The sequence below is a fragment of the Solea senegalensis genome, unplaced genomic scaffold (genome assembly GCF_019176455.1).
Source record: "Solea senegalensis isolate Sse05_10M unplaced genomic scaffold, IFAPA_SoseM_1 scf7180000017246, whole genome shotgun sequence".
Lineage (NCBI taxonomy): Eukaryota > Metazoa > Chordata > Actinopteri > Pleuronectiformes > Soleidae > Solea > Solea senegalensis.
Window position 1 is genome coordinate 1 of NW_025322302.1, and position 14,351 is coordinate 14,351.

Consider the following 14,351-nt stretch of genomic DNA (forward strand, 5'->3'; position numbering starts at 1 on the left):
GAAAACATTGAGCGTTTGTTCCATGGCCTGTGTCCGACAATCCTGGGCTGCCTCGAGTTCTCCCCTCCGCGTTCTTTCGTTGCAGTTTGCCCTGTCCATGTTCCACCACCTGGACAAACGCTTTTGGCACAGTAGAGGTGGTTCTTCGGGCGGCAAGGTTTTGGTGCGGTTCTCTTGCTTTCCAGGATAGCTGCCAGGCATTAGCTGCCAGATAGCTGCCGATAGCTGCCAGACTACTATACAATTTCTATTTCCTTAACTTGTTGGCACATCCACAATTGAAGGACAAGGCTCTGGTTTAAATGAGTCCCGCAAGATTTAATACTGAGTTACATGTCCTGAAAAGTGAGTGGTTCAAACCGCTGGGTGGAAAAGGCGGGGTTAGTTTTAAATGAGCCATTCTCACATGCAACATTAGCAAGTCATTGAACACAAACTAGTGCACATCCAGTGGCGGTGAAATGAACCACGTCTACTGTGAGTGTGGCAGCAGGTCTCTTTCAAACTTGTAAAGTAGTTCTGTATTCTTGTGCAGAGGCAATTTCATAGTCCATGAAGTTTATCTGAGACGTGATTATTGCTGGTTGAAAACTTAACCCAATACCCCGCCTGGATGACTTGAAATACAGTCAGCCAAGGCAATTTTTGTTAGTCTTTCAAGAGACTGTTTGATTTGTTAATAGAAAACATTGAGCGTTTGTTCCATGGCCTGTGTCCGACAATCCCGGGCTGCCTCGAGTTCTCCCCTCCGGGTTCTTTCGTTGCAGTTTGCGCTGTCCATGTTCCACCACCTGGACAAACGCTTTTGGCACAGTAGAGGTGGTTCTTTGGTCGGCAAGGTTTTTGTATGGTTCTCTTGCTTTCCAGGACAGCTGCCAGGCATTAGCTGCCAGATAGCTGCCGATAGCTGCCAGACTACTATACAATTTCTATTTCCTTAACTTGTTGGCACATCCACAATTGAAGGACAAGGCCCTGGTTTAAATGTGACCCGCAAGATTTAATACTGAGTTACATGTCCTGAAAAGTGAGTGGTTCAAACCGCTGGGTGGAAAAGGCGGGGTTAGTTTTAAATGAGCCATTCTCACATGCAACATTAGCAAGTCCTTGAACACAAACTAGTGTACATCCAGTGGCGGTGAAATGAACCCACGTCCACTGTGAGTGTGGCAGCAGGTCTCTTTCAAACTTGTAAAGTAGATCTGTATTCTTGTGCAGAGGCAATTTCATAGTCCATGAAGTTTATCTGAGACGTGATTATTGCTGGTTGAAAACTTAACCCAATACCCCGCCTGGATGACTTGAAATACAGTCAGCCAAGGCAATTTTTGTTAGTCTCCCAAGAGACTGTTTGATTTGTTAATAGAAAACATTGAGCGTTTGTTCCATGGCCTGTGTCCGACAATCCCGGGCTGCCTCGAGTTCTCCCCTCCGGGTTCTTTCGTTGCAGTTTGCGCTGTCCATGTTCCACCACCTGGACAAACGCTTTTGGCACAGTAGAGGTGGTTCTTTGGTCGGCAAGGTTTTTGTATGGTTCTCTTGCTTTCCAGGACAGCTGCCAGGCATTAGCTGCCAGATAGCTGCCGATAGCTGCCAGACTACTATACAATTTCTATTTCCTTAACTTGTTGGCACATCCACAATTGAAGGACAAGGCTCTGGTTTAAATGAGTCCCGCAAGATTTAATACTGAGTTACATGTCCTGAAAAGTGAGTGGTTCAAACCGCTGGGTGGAAAAGGCGGGGTTAGTTTTAAATGAGCCATTCTCACATGCAACATTAGCAAGTCATTGAACAGAAACTAGTGTACATCCAGTGGCGGTGAAATGAACCACGTCTACTGTGAGTGTGGCAGCAGGTCTCTTTCAAACTTGTAAAGTAGTTCTGTATTCTTGTGCAGAGGCAATTTCATAGTCCATGAAGTTTATCTGAGACGTGATTATTGCTGGTTGAAAACTTAACCCAATACCCCGCCTGGATGACTTGAAATACAGTCAGCCAAGGCAATTTTTGTTAGTCTCCCAAGAGACTGTTTGATTTGTTAATAGAAAACATTGAGCGTTTGTTCCATGGCCTGTGTCCGACAATCCCGGGCTGCCTCGTGTTCTCCCCTCTGGGTTCTTTCATTGCAGTTTGCGTTGTCCATGTTCCACCACCTGGACAAACGCTGTTGGCACAGGAGAGGTGGTTCTTCGGGCGGCAAGGTTTTGGTGTGGTTCTCTTGCTTTCCAGGATAGCTGCCAGGCATTTAAGCACTTGAATGTGTCTCCAGGTGTGTCGTCCTTGAGAAAGGCTGACTTTTAGAGGGCAAGATGGATCTTCTAGTCTGACAAGTATAATGTTGAGTTGCATGTCCTGAAAAGTGGGTTACTTTCACATTGGATGGCAAAGAAGGCTACTATACAATTTCTATTTCCTTAACTTGTTGGCACATCCACAATTGAAGGACAAGGCTCTGGTTTAAATGAGTCCCGCAAGATTTAATACTGAGTTACATGTCCTGAAAAGTGAGTGGTTCAAACCGCTGGGTGGAAAAGGCGGGGTTAGTTTTAAATGAGCCATTCTCACATGCAACATTAGCAAGTCATTGAACACAAACTAGTGCACATCCAGTGGCGGTGAAATGAACCATGTCTACTGTGAGTGTGGCAGCAGGTCTCTTTCAAACTTGTAAAGTAGTTCAGTATTCTTGTGCAGAGGCAATTTCATAGTCCATGAAGTTTATCTGAGACGTGATTATTGCTGGTTGAAAACTTAACCCAATACCCCGCCTGGATGACTTGAAATACAGTCAGCCAAGGCAATTTTTGTTATTCTCTCAAGAGACTGTTTGATTTGTTAATAGAAAACATTGAGCGTTTGTTCCATGGCCTGTGTCCGACAATCCCGGGCTGCCTCGAGTTCTCCCCTCCGGGTTCTTTCGTTGCAGTTTGCGCTGTCCATGTTCCACCACCTGGACAAACGCTTTTGGCACAGTAGAGGTGGTTCTTTGGTCGGCAAGGTTTTTGTGTGGTTCTCTTGCTTTCCAGGATAGCTGCCAGGCATTTAAGCACTTGAATGTGTCTCCAGGTGTGTCGTCCTTGAGAAAGGCTGACTTTTAGAGGGCAAGATGGATCTTCTAGTCTGACAAGTTTAATGTTGAGTTGCATGTCCTGAAAAGTGGGTTACTTTCACATTGGATGGCAAAGAAGACTACTATACAATTTCTATTTCCTTAACTTGTTGGCACATCCACAATTGAAGGACAAGGCCCTGGTTTAAATGAGTCCCGCAAGATTTAATACTGAGTAACATGTCCTGAAAAGTGAGTGGTTCAAACCGCTGGGTGGAAAAGGCGGGGTTAGTTTTAAATGAGCCATTCTCACATGCAACATTAGCAAGTCATTGAACACAAACTAGTGTACATCCAGTGGCGGTGAAATGAACCACGTCCACTGTGAGTGTGGCAGCAGGTCTCTTTCAAACTTGTAAAGTAGATCTGTATTCTTGTGCAGAGGCAATTTCATAGTCCATGAAGTTTATCTGAGACGTGATTATTGCTGGTTGAAAACTTAACCCAATACCCCGCCTGGATGACTTGAAATACAGTCAGCCAAGGCAATTTTTGTTAGTCTCTCAAGAGACTGTTTGATTTGTTAATAGAAAACATTGAGCGTTTGTTCCATGGCCTGTGTCCGACAGTCCCGGGCTGCCTCGAGTTCTCCCCTCCGGGTTCTTTCGTTGCAGTTTGCGTTGTCCATGTTCCACCACCTGGACAAACGCTTTTGGCACAGTAGAGGTGGTTCTTCGGGCGGCAAGGTTTTGGTGTGGTTCTCTTGCTTTCCAGGACAACTGCCAGGCATTAGCTGCCAGATAGCTGCCGATAGCTGCCAGACTACTATACAATTTCTATTTCCTTAACTTGTTGGCACATCCACAATTGAAGGACAAGGCCCTGGTTTAAATGAGTCCCGCAAGATTTAATACTGAGTTACATGTCCTGAAAAGTGAGTGGTTCAAACCGCTGGGTGGAAAAGGCGGGGTTAGTTTTAAATGAGCCATTCTCACATGCAACATTAGCAAGTCATTGAACACAAACTAGTGTACATCCAGTGGCGGTGAAATGAACCATGTCTACTGTGAGTGTGGCAGCAGGTCTCTTTCAAACTTGTAAAGTAGTTCTGTATTCTTGTGCAGAGGCAATTTCATAGGCCATGAAGTTTATCTGAGACGGGATTATTGCTGGTTGAAAACTTAACCCAATACCCCGCCTGGATGACTTGAAATACAGTCAGCCAAGGCAATTTTTGTTAGTCTCTCAAGAGACTGTTTGATTTGTTAATAGAAAACATTGAGCGTTTGTTCCATGGCCTGTGTCCGACAATCCCGGGCTGCCTCGTGTTCTCCCCTCCGGGTTCTTTCATTGCAGTTTGCGTTGTCCATGTTCCACCACCTGGACAAACGCTGTTGGCACAGGAGAGGTGGTTCTTCGGGCGGCAAGGTTTTGGTGTGGTTCTCTTGCTTTCCAGGATAGCTGCCAGGCATTTAAGCACTTGAATGTGTCTCCAGGTGTGTCGTCCTTGAGAAAGGCTGACTTTTAGAGGGCAAGATGGATCTTCTAGTCTGACAAGTATAATGTTGAGTTGCATGTCCTGAAAAGTGGGTTACTTTCACATTGGATGGCAAAGAAGGCTACTATACAATTTCTATTTCCTTAACTTGTTGGCACATCCACAATTGAAGGACAAGGCTCTGGTTTAAATTAGTCCCGCAAGATTTAATACTGAGTTACATGTCCTGAAAAGTGAGTGGTTCAAACCGCTGGGTGGAAAAGGCGGGGTTAGTTTTAAATGAGCCATTCTCACATGCAACATTAGCAAGTCATTGAACACAAACTAGTGCACATCCAGTGGCGGTGAAATGAACCACGTCTACTGTGAGTGTGGCAGCAGGTCTCTTTCAAACTTGTAAAGTAGTTCAGTATTCTTGTGCAGAGGCAATTTCATAGTCCATGAAGTTTATCTGAGACGTGATTATTGCTGGTTGAAAACTTAACCCAATACCCCGCCTGGATGACTTGAAATACAGTCAGCCAAGGCAATTTTTGTTAGTCTCTCAAGAGACTGTTTGATTTGTTAATAGAAAACATTGAGCATTTGTTCCATGGCCTGTGTCCGACAATCTCGGGCTGCCTCGTGTTCTCCCCTCCGGGTTCTTTCATTGCAGTTTGCGTTGTCCATGTTCCACCACCTGGACAAACGCTTTTGGCACAGTAGAGGTGGTTCTTTGGTCGGCAAGGTTTTTGTGTGGTTCTCTTGCTTTCCAGGACAGCTGCCAGGCATTAGCTGCCAGATAGCTGCCGATAGCTGCCAGACTACTATACAATTTCTATTTCCTTAACTTGTTGGCACATCCACAATTGAAGGACAAGGCCCTGGTTTAAATGAGTCCCGCAAGATTTAATACTGAGTTACATGTCCTGAAAAGTGAGTGGTTCAAACCGCTGGGTGGAAAAGGCGGGGTTAGTTTTAAATGAGCCATTCTCACATGCAACATTAGCAAGTCATTGAACACAAACTAGTGTACATCCAGTGGCGGTGAAATGAACCATGTCTACTGTGAGTGTGGCAGCAGGTCTCTTTCAAACTTGTAAAGTAGATCTGTATTCTTGTGCAGAGGCAATTTCATAGTCCATGAAGTTTATCTGAGACGTGATTATTGCTGGTTGAAAACTTAACCCAATGCCCCGCCTGGATGACTTGAAATACAGTCAGCCAAGGCAATTTTTGTTAGTCTCCCAAGAGACTGTTTGATTTGTTAATAGAAAACATTGAGCGTTTGTTCCATGGCCTGTGTCCGACAATCCCGGGCTGCCTCGTGTTCTCCCCTCTGGGTTCTTTCATTGCAGTTTGCGTTGTCCATGTTCCACCACCTGGACAAACGCTGTTGGCACAGGAGAGGTGGTTCTTCGGGCGGCAAGGTTTTGGTGTGGTTCTCTTGCTTTCCAGGATAGCTGCCAGGCATTTAAGCACTTGAATGTGTCTCCAGGTGTGTCGTCCTTGAGAAAGGCTGACTTTTAGAGGGCAAGATGGATCTTCTAGTCTGACAAGTATAATGTTGAGTTGCATGTCCTGAAAAGTGGGTTACTTTCACATTGGATGGCAAAGAAGGCTACTATACAATTTCTATTTCCTTAACTTGTTGGCACATCCACAATTGAAGGACAAGGCTCTGGTTTAAATGAGTCCCGCAAGATTTAATACTGAGTTACATGTCCTGAAAAGTGAGTGGTTCAAACCGCTGGGTGGAAAAGGCGGGGTTAGTTTTAAATGAGCCATTCTCACATGCAACATTAGCAAGTCATTGAACACAAACTAGTGTACATCCAGTGGCGGTGAAATGAACCACGTCCACTGTGAGTGTGGCAGCAGGTCTCTTTCAAACTTGTAAAGTAGATCTGTATTCTTGTGCAGAGGCAATTTCATAGTCCATGAAGTTTATCTGAGACGTGATTATTGCTGGTTGAAAACTTAACCCAATACCCCGCCTGGATGACTTGAAATACAGTCAGCCAAGGCAATTTTTGTTAGTCTCTCAAGAGACTGTTTGATTTGTTAATAGAAAACATTGAGCGTTTGTTCCATGGCCTGTGTCCGACAATCCTGGGCTGCCTCGAGTTCTCCCCTCCGGGTTCTTTCGTTGCAGTTTGCGTTGTCCATGTTCCACCACCTGGACAAACGCTTTTGGCACAGTAGAGGTGGTTCTTCGGGCGGCAAGGTTTTGGTGTGGTTCTCTTGCTTTCCAGGACAACTGCCAGGCATTAGCTGCCAGATAGCTGCCGATAGCTGCCAGACTACTATACAATTTCTATTTCCTTAACTTGTTGGCACATCCACAATTGAAGGACAAGGCCCTGGTTTAAATGAGTCCCGCAAGATTTAATACTGAGTTACATGTCCTGAAAAGTGAGTGGTTCAAACCGCTAGGTGGAAAAGGCGGGGTTAGTTTTAAATGAGCCATTCTCACATGCAACATTAGCAAGTCATTGAACACAAACTAGTGTACATCCAGTGGCGGTGAAATGAACCATGTCTACTGTGAGTGTGGCAGCAGGTCTCTTTCAAACTTGTAAAGTAGTTCTGTATTCTTGTGCAGAGGCAATTTCATAGTCCATGAAGTTTATCTGAGACGTGATTATTGCTGGTTGAAAACTTAACCCAATACCCCGCCTGGATGACTTGAAATACAGTCAGCCAAGGCAATTTTTGTTAGTCTCTCAAGAGACTGTTTGATTTGTTAATAGAAAACATTGAGCGTTTGTTCCATGGCCTGTGTCCGACAATCCCGGGCTGCCTCGTGTTCTCCCCTCCGGGTTCTTTCATTGCAGTTTGCGTTGTCCATGTTCCACCACCTGGACAAACGCTGTTGGCACAGGAGAGGTGGTTCTTCGGGCGGCAAGGTTTTGGTGTGGTTCTCTTGCTTTCCAGGATAGCTGCCAGGCATTTAAGCACTTGAATGTGTCTCCAGGTGTGTCGTCCTTGAGAAAGGCTGACTTTTAGAGGGCAAGATGGATCTTCTAGTCTGACAAGTATAATGTTGAGTTGCATGTCCTGAAAAGTGGGTTACTTTCACATTGGATGGCAAAGAAGGCTACTATACAATTTCTATTTCCTTAACTTGTTGGCACATCCACAATTGAAGGACAAGGCTCTGGTTTAAATGAGTCCCGCAAGATTTAATACTGAGTTACATGTCCTGAAAAGTGAGTGGTTCAAACCGCTGGGTGGAAAAGGCGGGGTTAGTTTTAAATGAGCCATTCTCACATGCAACATTAGCAAGTCATTGAACACAAACTAGTGTACATCCAGTGGCGGTGAAATGAACCACGTCTACTGTGAGTGTGGCAGCAGGTCTCTTTCAAACTTGTAAAGTAGTTCTGTATTCTTGTGCAGAGGCAATTTCATAGTCCATGAAGTTTATCTGAGACGTGATTATTGCTGGTTGAAAACTTAACCCAATACCCCGCCTGGATGACTTGAAATACAGTCAGCCAAGGCAATTTTTGTTAGTCTCTCAAGAGACTGTTTGATTTGTTAATAGAAAACATTGAGCGTTTGTTCCATGGCCTGTGTCCGACAATCCCGGGCTGCCTCGTGTTCTCCCCTCCGGGTTCTTTCATTGCAGTTTGCGTTGTCCATGTTCCACCACCTGGACAAACGCTGTTGGCACAGGAGAGGTGGTTCTTCGGGCGGCAAGGTTTTGGTGTGGTTCTCTTGCTTTCCAGGATAGCTGCCAGGCATTTAAGCACTTGAATGTGTCTCCAGGTGTGTCGTCCTTGAGAAAGGCTGACTTTTAGAGGGCAAGATGGATCTTCTAGTCTGACAAGTATAATGTTGAGTTGCATGTCCTGAAAAGTGGGTTACTTTCACATTGGATGGCAAAGAAGGCTACTATACAATTTCTATTTCCTTAACTTGTTGGCACATCCACAATTGAAGGACAAGGCTCTGGTTTAAATGAGTCCCGCAAGATTTAATACTGAGTTACATGTCCTGAAAAGTGAGTGGTTCAAACCGCTGGGTGGAAAAGGCGGGGTTAGTTTTAAATGAGCCATTCTCACATGCAACATTAGCAAGTCATTGAACACAAACTAGTGCACATCCAGTGGCGGTGAAATGAACCACGTCTACTGTGAGTGTGGCAGCAGGTCTCTTTCAAACTTGTAAAGTAGTTCAGTATTCTTGTGCAGAGGCAATTTCATAGTCCATGAAGTTTATCTGAGACGTGATTATTGCTGGTTGAAAACTTAACCCAATACCCCGCCTGGATGACTTGAAATACAGTCAGCCAAGGCAATTTTTGTTAGTCTCTCAAGAGACTGTTTGATTTGTTAATAGAAAACATTGAGCGTTTGTTCCATGGCCTGTGTCCGACAATCCCGGGCTGCCTCGAGTTCTCCCCTCCGGGTTCTTTCGTTGCAGTTTGCGCTGTCCATGTTCCACCACCTGGACAAACGCTTTTGGCACAGTAGAGGTGGTTCTTTGGTCGGCAAGGTTTTGGTGTGGTTCTCTTGCTTTCCAGGACAGCTGCCAGGCATTAGCTGCCAGATAGCTGCCGATAGCTGCCAGACTACTATACAATTTCTATTTCCTTAACTTGTTGGCACATCCACAATTGAAGGACAAGGCCCTGGTTTAAATGAGTCCCGCAAGATTTAATACTGAGTTACATGTCCTGAAAAGTGAGTGGTTCAAACCGCTGGGTGGAAAAGGCGGGGTTAGTTTTAAAGGAGCCATTCTCACATGCAACATTAGCAAGTCATTGAACACAAACTAGTGTACATCCAGTGGCGGTGAAATGAACCATGTCTACTGTGAGTGTGGCAGCAGGTCTCTTTCAAACTTGTGAAGTAGTTCTGTATTCTTGTGCAGAGGCAATTTCATAGTCCATGAAGTTTATCTGAGACGTGATTATTGCTGGTTGAAAACTTAACCCAATACCCCGCCTGGATGACTTGAAATACAGTCAGCCAAAGCAATTTTTGTTAGTCTCTCAAGAGACTGTTTGATTTGTTAATAGAAAACATTGAGCGTTTGTTCCATGGCCTGTGTCCGACAATCCCGGGCTGCCTCGTGTTCTCCCCTCCGGGTTCTTTCATTGCAGTTTGCGTTGTCCATGTTCCACCACCTGGACAAACGCTGTTGGCACAGGAGAGGTGGTTCTTCGGGCGGCAAGGTTTTGGTGTGGTTCTCTTGCTTTCCAGGATAGCTGCCAGGCATTTAAGCACTTGAATGTGTCTCCAGGTGTGTCGTCCTTGAGAAAGGCTGACTTTTAGAGGGCAAGATGGATCTTCTAGTCTGACAAGTATAATGTTGAGTTGCATGTCCTGAAAAGTGGGTTACTTTCACATTGGATGGCAAAGAAGGCTACTATACAATTTCTATTTCCTTAACTTGTTGGCACATCCACAATTGAAGGACAAGGCTCTGGTTTAAATTAGTCCCGCAAGATTTAATACTGAGTTACATGTCCTGAAAAGTGAGTGGTTCAAACCGCTGGGTGGAAAAGGCGGGGTTAGTTTTAAATGAGCCATTCTCACATGCAACATTAGCAAGTCATTGAACACAAACTAGTGCACATCCAGTGGCTGTGAAATGAACCACGTCTACTGTGAGTGTGGCAGCAGGTCTCTTTCAAACTTGTAAAGTAGTTCAGTATTCTTGTGCAGAGGCAATTTCATAGTCCATGAAGTTTATCTGAGACGTGATTATTGCTGGTTGAAAACTTAACCCAATACCCCGCCTGGATGACTTGAAATACAGTCAGCCAAGGCAATTTTTGTTAGTCTCTCAAGAGACTGTTTGATTTGTTAATAGGAAACATTGAGCGTTTGTTCCATGGCCTGTGTCCGACAATCCCGGGCTGCCTCGAGTTCTCCCCTCCGGGTTCTTTCGTTGCAGTTTGCGCTGTCCATGTTCCACCACCTGGACAAACGCTTTTGGCACAGTAGAGGTGGTTCTTTGGTTGGCAAGGTTTTTGTGTGGTTCTCTTGCTTTCCAGGATAGCTGCCAGGCATTTAAGCACTTGAATGTGTCTCCAGGTGTGTCGTCCTTGAGAAAGGCTGACTTTTAGAGGGCAAGATGGATCTTCTAGTCTGACAAGTATAATGTTGAGTTGCATGTCCTGAAAAGTGGGTTACTTTCACATTGGATGGCAAAGAAGGCTACTATACAATTTCTATTTCCTTAACTTGTTGGCACATCCACAATTGAAGGACAAGGCTCTGGTTTAAATGAGTCCCGCAAGATTTAATACTGAGTTACATGTCCTGAAAAGTGAGTGGTTCAAACCGCTGGGTGGAAAAGGCGGGGTTAGTTTTAAATGAGCCATTCTCACATGCAACATTAGCAAGTCATTGAACACAAACTAGTGCACATCCAGTGGCGGTGAAATGAACCATGTCTACTGTGAGTGTGGCAGCAGGTCTCTTTCAAACTTGTAAAGTAGTTCTGTATTCTTGTGCAGAGGCAATTTCATAGTCCATGAAGTTTATCTGAGACGTGATTATTGCTGGTTGAAAACTTACCCCAATACCCCGCCTGGATGACTTGAAATACAGTCAGCCAAGGCAATTTTTGTTAGTCTCTCAAGAGACTGTTTGATTTGTTAATAGAAAACATTGAGCGTTTGTTCCATGGCCTGTGTCCGACAATCTCGGGCTGCCTCGTGTTCTCCCCTCCGGGTTCTTTCATTGCAGTTTGCGTTGTCCATGTTCCACCACCTGGACAAACGCTGTTGGCACAGGAGAGGTGGTTCTTCGGGCGGCAAGGTTTTGGTGTGGTTCTCTTGCTTTCCAGGATAGCTGCCAGGCATTTAAGCACTTGAATGTGTCTCCAGGTGTGTCGTCCTTGAGAAAGGCTGACTTTGAGAGGGCAAGATGGATCTTCTAGTCTGACAAGTTTAATGTTGAGTTGCATGTCCTGAAAAGTGGGTTACTTTCACATTGGATGGCAAAGAAGACTACTATACAATTTCTATTTCCTTAACTTGTTGGCACATCCACAATTGAAGGACAAGGCCCTGGTTTAAATGAGTCCTGCAAGATTTAATACTGAGTTACATGTCCTGAAAAGTGAGTGGTTCAAACCACTGGGTGGAAAAGGCGGGGTTAGTTTTAAATGAGCCATTCTCACATGCAACATTAGCAAGTCATTGAACAGAAACTAGTGTACATCCAGTGGCGGTGAAATGAACCACGTCTACTGTGAGTGTGGCAGCAGGTCTCTTTCAAACTTGTAAAGTACTTCTGTATTCTTGTGCAGAGGCAATTTCATAGTCCATGAAGTTTATCTGAGACGTGATTATTGCTGGTTGAAAACTTAACCCAATACCCCGCCTGGATGACTTGAAATACAGTCAGCCAAGGCAATTTTTGTTAGTCTCTCAAGAGACTGTTTGATTTGTTAATAGAAAACATTGAGCGTTTGTTCCATGGCCTGTGTCCGACAATCCCGGGCTGCCTCGAGTTCTCCCCTCCGGGTTCTTTCGTTGCAGTTTGCGCTGTCCATGTTCCACCACCTGGACAAACGCTTTTGGCACAGTAGAGGTGGTTCTTTGGTCGGCAAGGTTTTTGTGTGGTTCTCTTGCTTTCCAGGATAGCTGCCAGGCATTTAAGCACTTGAATGTGTCTCCAGGTGTGTCGTCCTTGAGAAAGGCTGACTTTGAGAGGGCAAGATGGATCTTCTAGTCTGACAAGTTTAATGTTGAGTTGCATGTCCTGAAAAGTGGGTTACTTTCACATTGGATGGCAAAGAAGACTACTATACAATTTCTATTTCCTTAACTTGTTGGCACATCCACAATTGAAGGACAAGGCCCTGGTTTAAATGAGTCCCGCAAGATTTAATACTGAGTTACATGTCCTGAAAAGTGAGTGGTTCAAACCGCTGGTTGGAAAAGGCGGGGTTAGTTTTAAATGAGCCATTCTCACATGCAACATTAGCAAGTCATTGAACACAAACTAGTGTACATCCAGTGGCGGTGAAATGAACCACGTCCACTGTGAGTGTGGCAGCAGGTCTCTTTCAACCTTGTAAAGTAGATCTGTATTCTTGTGCAGAGGCAATTTCATAGTCCATGAAGTTTATCTGAGACGTGATTATTGCTGGTTGAAAACTTAACCCAATACCCCGCCTGGATGACTTGAAATACAGTCAGCCAAGGCAATTTTTGTTAGTCTCTCAAGAGACTGTTTGATTTGTTAATAGAAAACATTGAGCGTTTGTTCCATGGCCTGTGTCCGACAATCCCGGGCTGCCTCGAGTTCTCCCCTCCGGGTTCTTTCGTTGCAGTTTGCGTTGTCCATGTTCCACCACCTGGACAAACGCTTTTGGCACAGTAGAGGTGGTTCTTTGGGCGGCAAGGTTTTGGTGTGGTTCTCTTGCTTTCCAGGACAGCTGCCAGGCATTAGCTGCCAGATAGCTGCCAGACTACTATACAATTTCTATTTCCTTAACTTGTTGGCACATCCACAATTGAAGGACAAGGCCCTGGTTTAAATGAGTCCCGCAAGATTTAATACTGAGTTACATGTCCTGAAAAGTGAGTGGTTCAAACCGCTGGGTGGAAAAGGCGGGGTTAGTTTTAAATGAGCCATTCTCACATGCAACATTAGCAAGTCATTGAACACAAACTAGTGTACATCCAGTGGCGGTGAAATGAACCATGTCTACTGTGAGTGTGGCAGCAGGTCTCTTTCAAACTTGTAAAGTAGTTCTGTATTCTTGTGCAGAGGCAATTTCATAGTCCATGAAGTTTATCTGAGACGTGATTATTGCTGGTTGAAAACTTAACCCAATACCCCGCCTGGATGACTTGAAATACAGTCAGCCAAGGCAATTTTTGTTAGTCTCTCAAGAGACTGTTTGATTTGTTAATAGAAAACATTGAGCGTTTGTTCCATGGCCTGTGTCCGACAATCCCGGGCTGCCTCGTGTTCTCCCCTCCGGGTTCTTTCATTGCAGTTTGCGTTGTCCATGTTCCACCACCTGGCCAAACGCTGTTGGCACAGGAGAGGTGGTTCTTCGGGCGGCAAGGTTTTGGTGTGGTTCTCTTGCTTTCCAGGATAGCTGCCAGGCATTTAAGCACTTGAATGTGTCTCCAGGTGTGTCGTCCTTGAGAAAGGCTGACTTTTAGAGGGCAAGATGGAGCTTCTAGTCTGACAAGTATAATGTTGAGTTGCATGTCCTGAAAAGTGGGTTACTTTCACATTGGATGGCAAAGAAGGCTACTATACAATTTCTATTTCCTTAACTTGTTGGCACATCCACAATTGAAGGACAAGGCTCTGGTTTAAATGAGTCCCGCAAGATTTAATACTGAGTTACATGTCCTGAAAAGTGAGTGGTTCAAACCGCTGGGTGGAAAAGGCGGGGTTAGTTTTAAATGAGCCATTCTCACATGCAACATTAGCAAGTCCTTGAACACAAACTAGTGCACATCCAGTGGCGGTGAAATGAACCACGTCTACTGTGAGTGTGGCAGCAGGTCTCTTTCAAACTTGTAAAGTAGTTCAGTATTCTTGTGCAGAGGCAATTTCATAGTCCATGAAGTTTATCTGAGATGTGATTATTGCTGGTTGAAAACTTAACCCAATACCCCGCCTGGATGACTTGAAATACAGTCAGCCAAGGCAATTTTTGTTAGTCTCTCAAGAGACTGTTTGATTTGTTAATAGAAAACATTGAGCGTTTGTTCCATGGCCTGTGTCCGACAATCCCGGGCTGCCTCGAGTTCTCCCCACCGGGTTCTTTCGTTGCAGTTTGCGCTGTCCATGTTCCACCACCTGGACAAACGCTTTTGGCACAGTAGAG

The 14,351-nt window shown here is 44.9% G+C and overlaps 19 non-coding genes across 19 annotated transcripts; all 19 read left to right on the plus strand.

Moving 5' to 3' along the window:
* Positions 1-523: 523 nt before the first annotated feature.
* LOC122764134 lies at positions 524-664 on the plus strand. Its single transcript, XR_006359543.1, has one exon. It is a non-coding gene; the product is annotated as a U4 spliceosomal RNA (small nuclear RNA).
* A 542-nt stretch (positions 665-1,206) lies between these two features.
* Positions 1,207-1,347, plus strand: LOC122764132. The gene has a single exon (XR_006359541.1). It is a non-coding gene; the product is annotated as a U4 spliceosomal RNA (small nuclear RNA).
* A 541-nt stretch (positions 1,348-1,888) lies between these two features.
* LOC122764133 lies at positions 1,889-2,029 on the plus strand. The gene has a single exon (XR_006359542.1). It is a non-coding gene; the product is annotated as a U4 spliceosomal RNA (small nuclear RNA).
* Positions 2,030-2,685: 656 nt separating this feature from the next.
* LOC122764124 lies at positions 2,686-2,826 on the plus strand. Its single transcript, XR_006359533.1, has one exon. It is a non-coding gene; the product is annotated as a U4 spliceosomal RNA (small nuclear RNA).
* A 656-nt stretch (positions 2,827-3,482) lies between these two features.
* LOC122764135 lies at positions 3,483-3,623 on the plus strand. The gene has a single exon (XR_006359544.1). It is a non-coding gene; the product is annotated as a U4 spliceosomal RNA (small nuclear RNA).
* A 541-nt stretch (positions 3,624-4,164) lies between these two features.
* On the plus strand, positions 4,165-4,305 carry LOC122764139. The gene has a single exon (XR_006359548.1). It is a non-coding gene; the product is annotated as a U4 spliceosomal RNA (small nuclear RNA).
* A 656-nt stretch (positions 4,306-4,961) lies between these two features.
* Positions 4,962-5,102, plus strand: LOC122764140. The gene has a single exon (XR_006359549.1). It is a non-coding gene; the product is annotated as a U4 spliceosomal RNA (small nuclear RNA).
* Positions 5,103-5,643: 541 nt separating this feature from the next.
* LOC122764136 lies at positions 5,644-5,784 on the plus strand. Its single transcript, XR_006359545.1, has one exon. It is a non-coding gene; the product is annotated as a U4 spliceosomal RNA (small nuclear RNA).
* A 656-nt stretch (positions 5,785-6,440) lies between these two features.
* LOC122764141 lies at positions 6,441-6,581 on the plus strand. Its single transcript, XR_006359550.1, has one exon. It is a non-coding gene; the product is annotated as a U4 spliceosomal RNA (small nuclear RNA).
* A 541-nt stretch (positions 6,582-7,122) lies between these two features.
* On the plus strand, positions 7,123-7,263 carry LOC122764142. Its single transcript, XR_006359551.1, has one exon. It is a non-coding gene; the product is annotated as a U4 spliceosomal RNA (small nuclear RNA).
* Positions 7,264-7,919: 656 nt separating this feature from the next.
* LOC122764125 lies at positions 7,920-8,060 on the plus strand. Its single transcript, XR_006359534.1, has one exon. It is a non-coding gene; the product is annotated as a U4 spliceosomal RNA (small nuclear RNA).
* A 656-nt stretch (positions 8,061-8,716) lies between these two features.
* LOC122764126 lies at positions 8,717-8,857 on the plus strand. The gene has a single exon (XR_006359535.1). It is a non-coding gene; the product is annotated as a U4 spliceosomal RNA (small nuclear RNA).
* A 541-nt stretch (positions 8,858-9,398) lies between these two features.
* On the plus strand, positions 9,399-9,539 carry LOC122764138. Its single transcript, XR_006359547.1, has one exon. It is a non-coding gene; the product is annotated as a U4 spliceosomal RNA (small nuclear RNA).
* A 656-nt stretch (positions 9,540-10,195) lies between these two features.
* Positions 10,196-10,336, plus strand: LOC122764127. Its single transcript, XR_006359536.1, has one exon. It is a non-coding gene; the product is annotated as a U4 spliceosomal RNA (small nuclear RNA).
* Positions 10,337-10,992: 656 nt separating this feature from the next.
* Positions 10,993-11,133, plus strand: LOC122764131. The gene has a single exon (XR_006359540.1). It is a non-coding gene; the product is annotated as a U4 spliceosomal RNA (small nuclear RNA).
* Positions 11,134-11,789: 656 nt separating this feature from the next.
* On the plus strand, positions 11,790-11,930 carry LOC122764128. The gene has a single exon (XR_006359537.1). It is a non-coding gene; the product is annotated as a U4 spliceosomal RNA (small nuclear RNA).
* Positions 11,931-12,586: 656 nt separating this feature from the next.
* LOC122764129 lies at positions 12,587-12,727 on the plus strand. The gene has a single exon (XR_006359538.1). It is a non-coding gene; the product is annotated as a U4 spliceosomal RNA (small nuclear RNA).
* Positions 12,728-13,258: 531 nt separating this feature from the next.
* On the plus strand, positions 13,259-13,399 carry LOC122764130. The gene has a single exon (XR_006359539.1). It is a non-coding gene; the product is annotated as a U4 spliceosomal RNA (small nuclear RNA).
* Positions 13,400-14,055: 656 nt separating this feature from the next.
* Positions 14,056-14,196, plus strand: LOC122764137. Its single transcript, XR_006359546.1, has one exon. It is a non-coding gene; the product is annotated as a U4 spliceosomal RNA (small nuclear RNA).
* Positions 14,197-14,351: the final 155 nt, after the last annotated feature.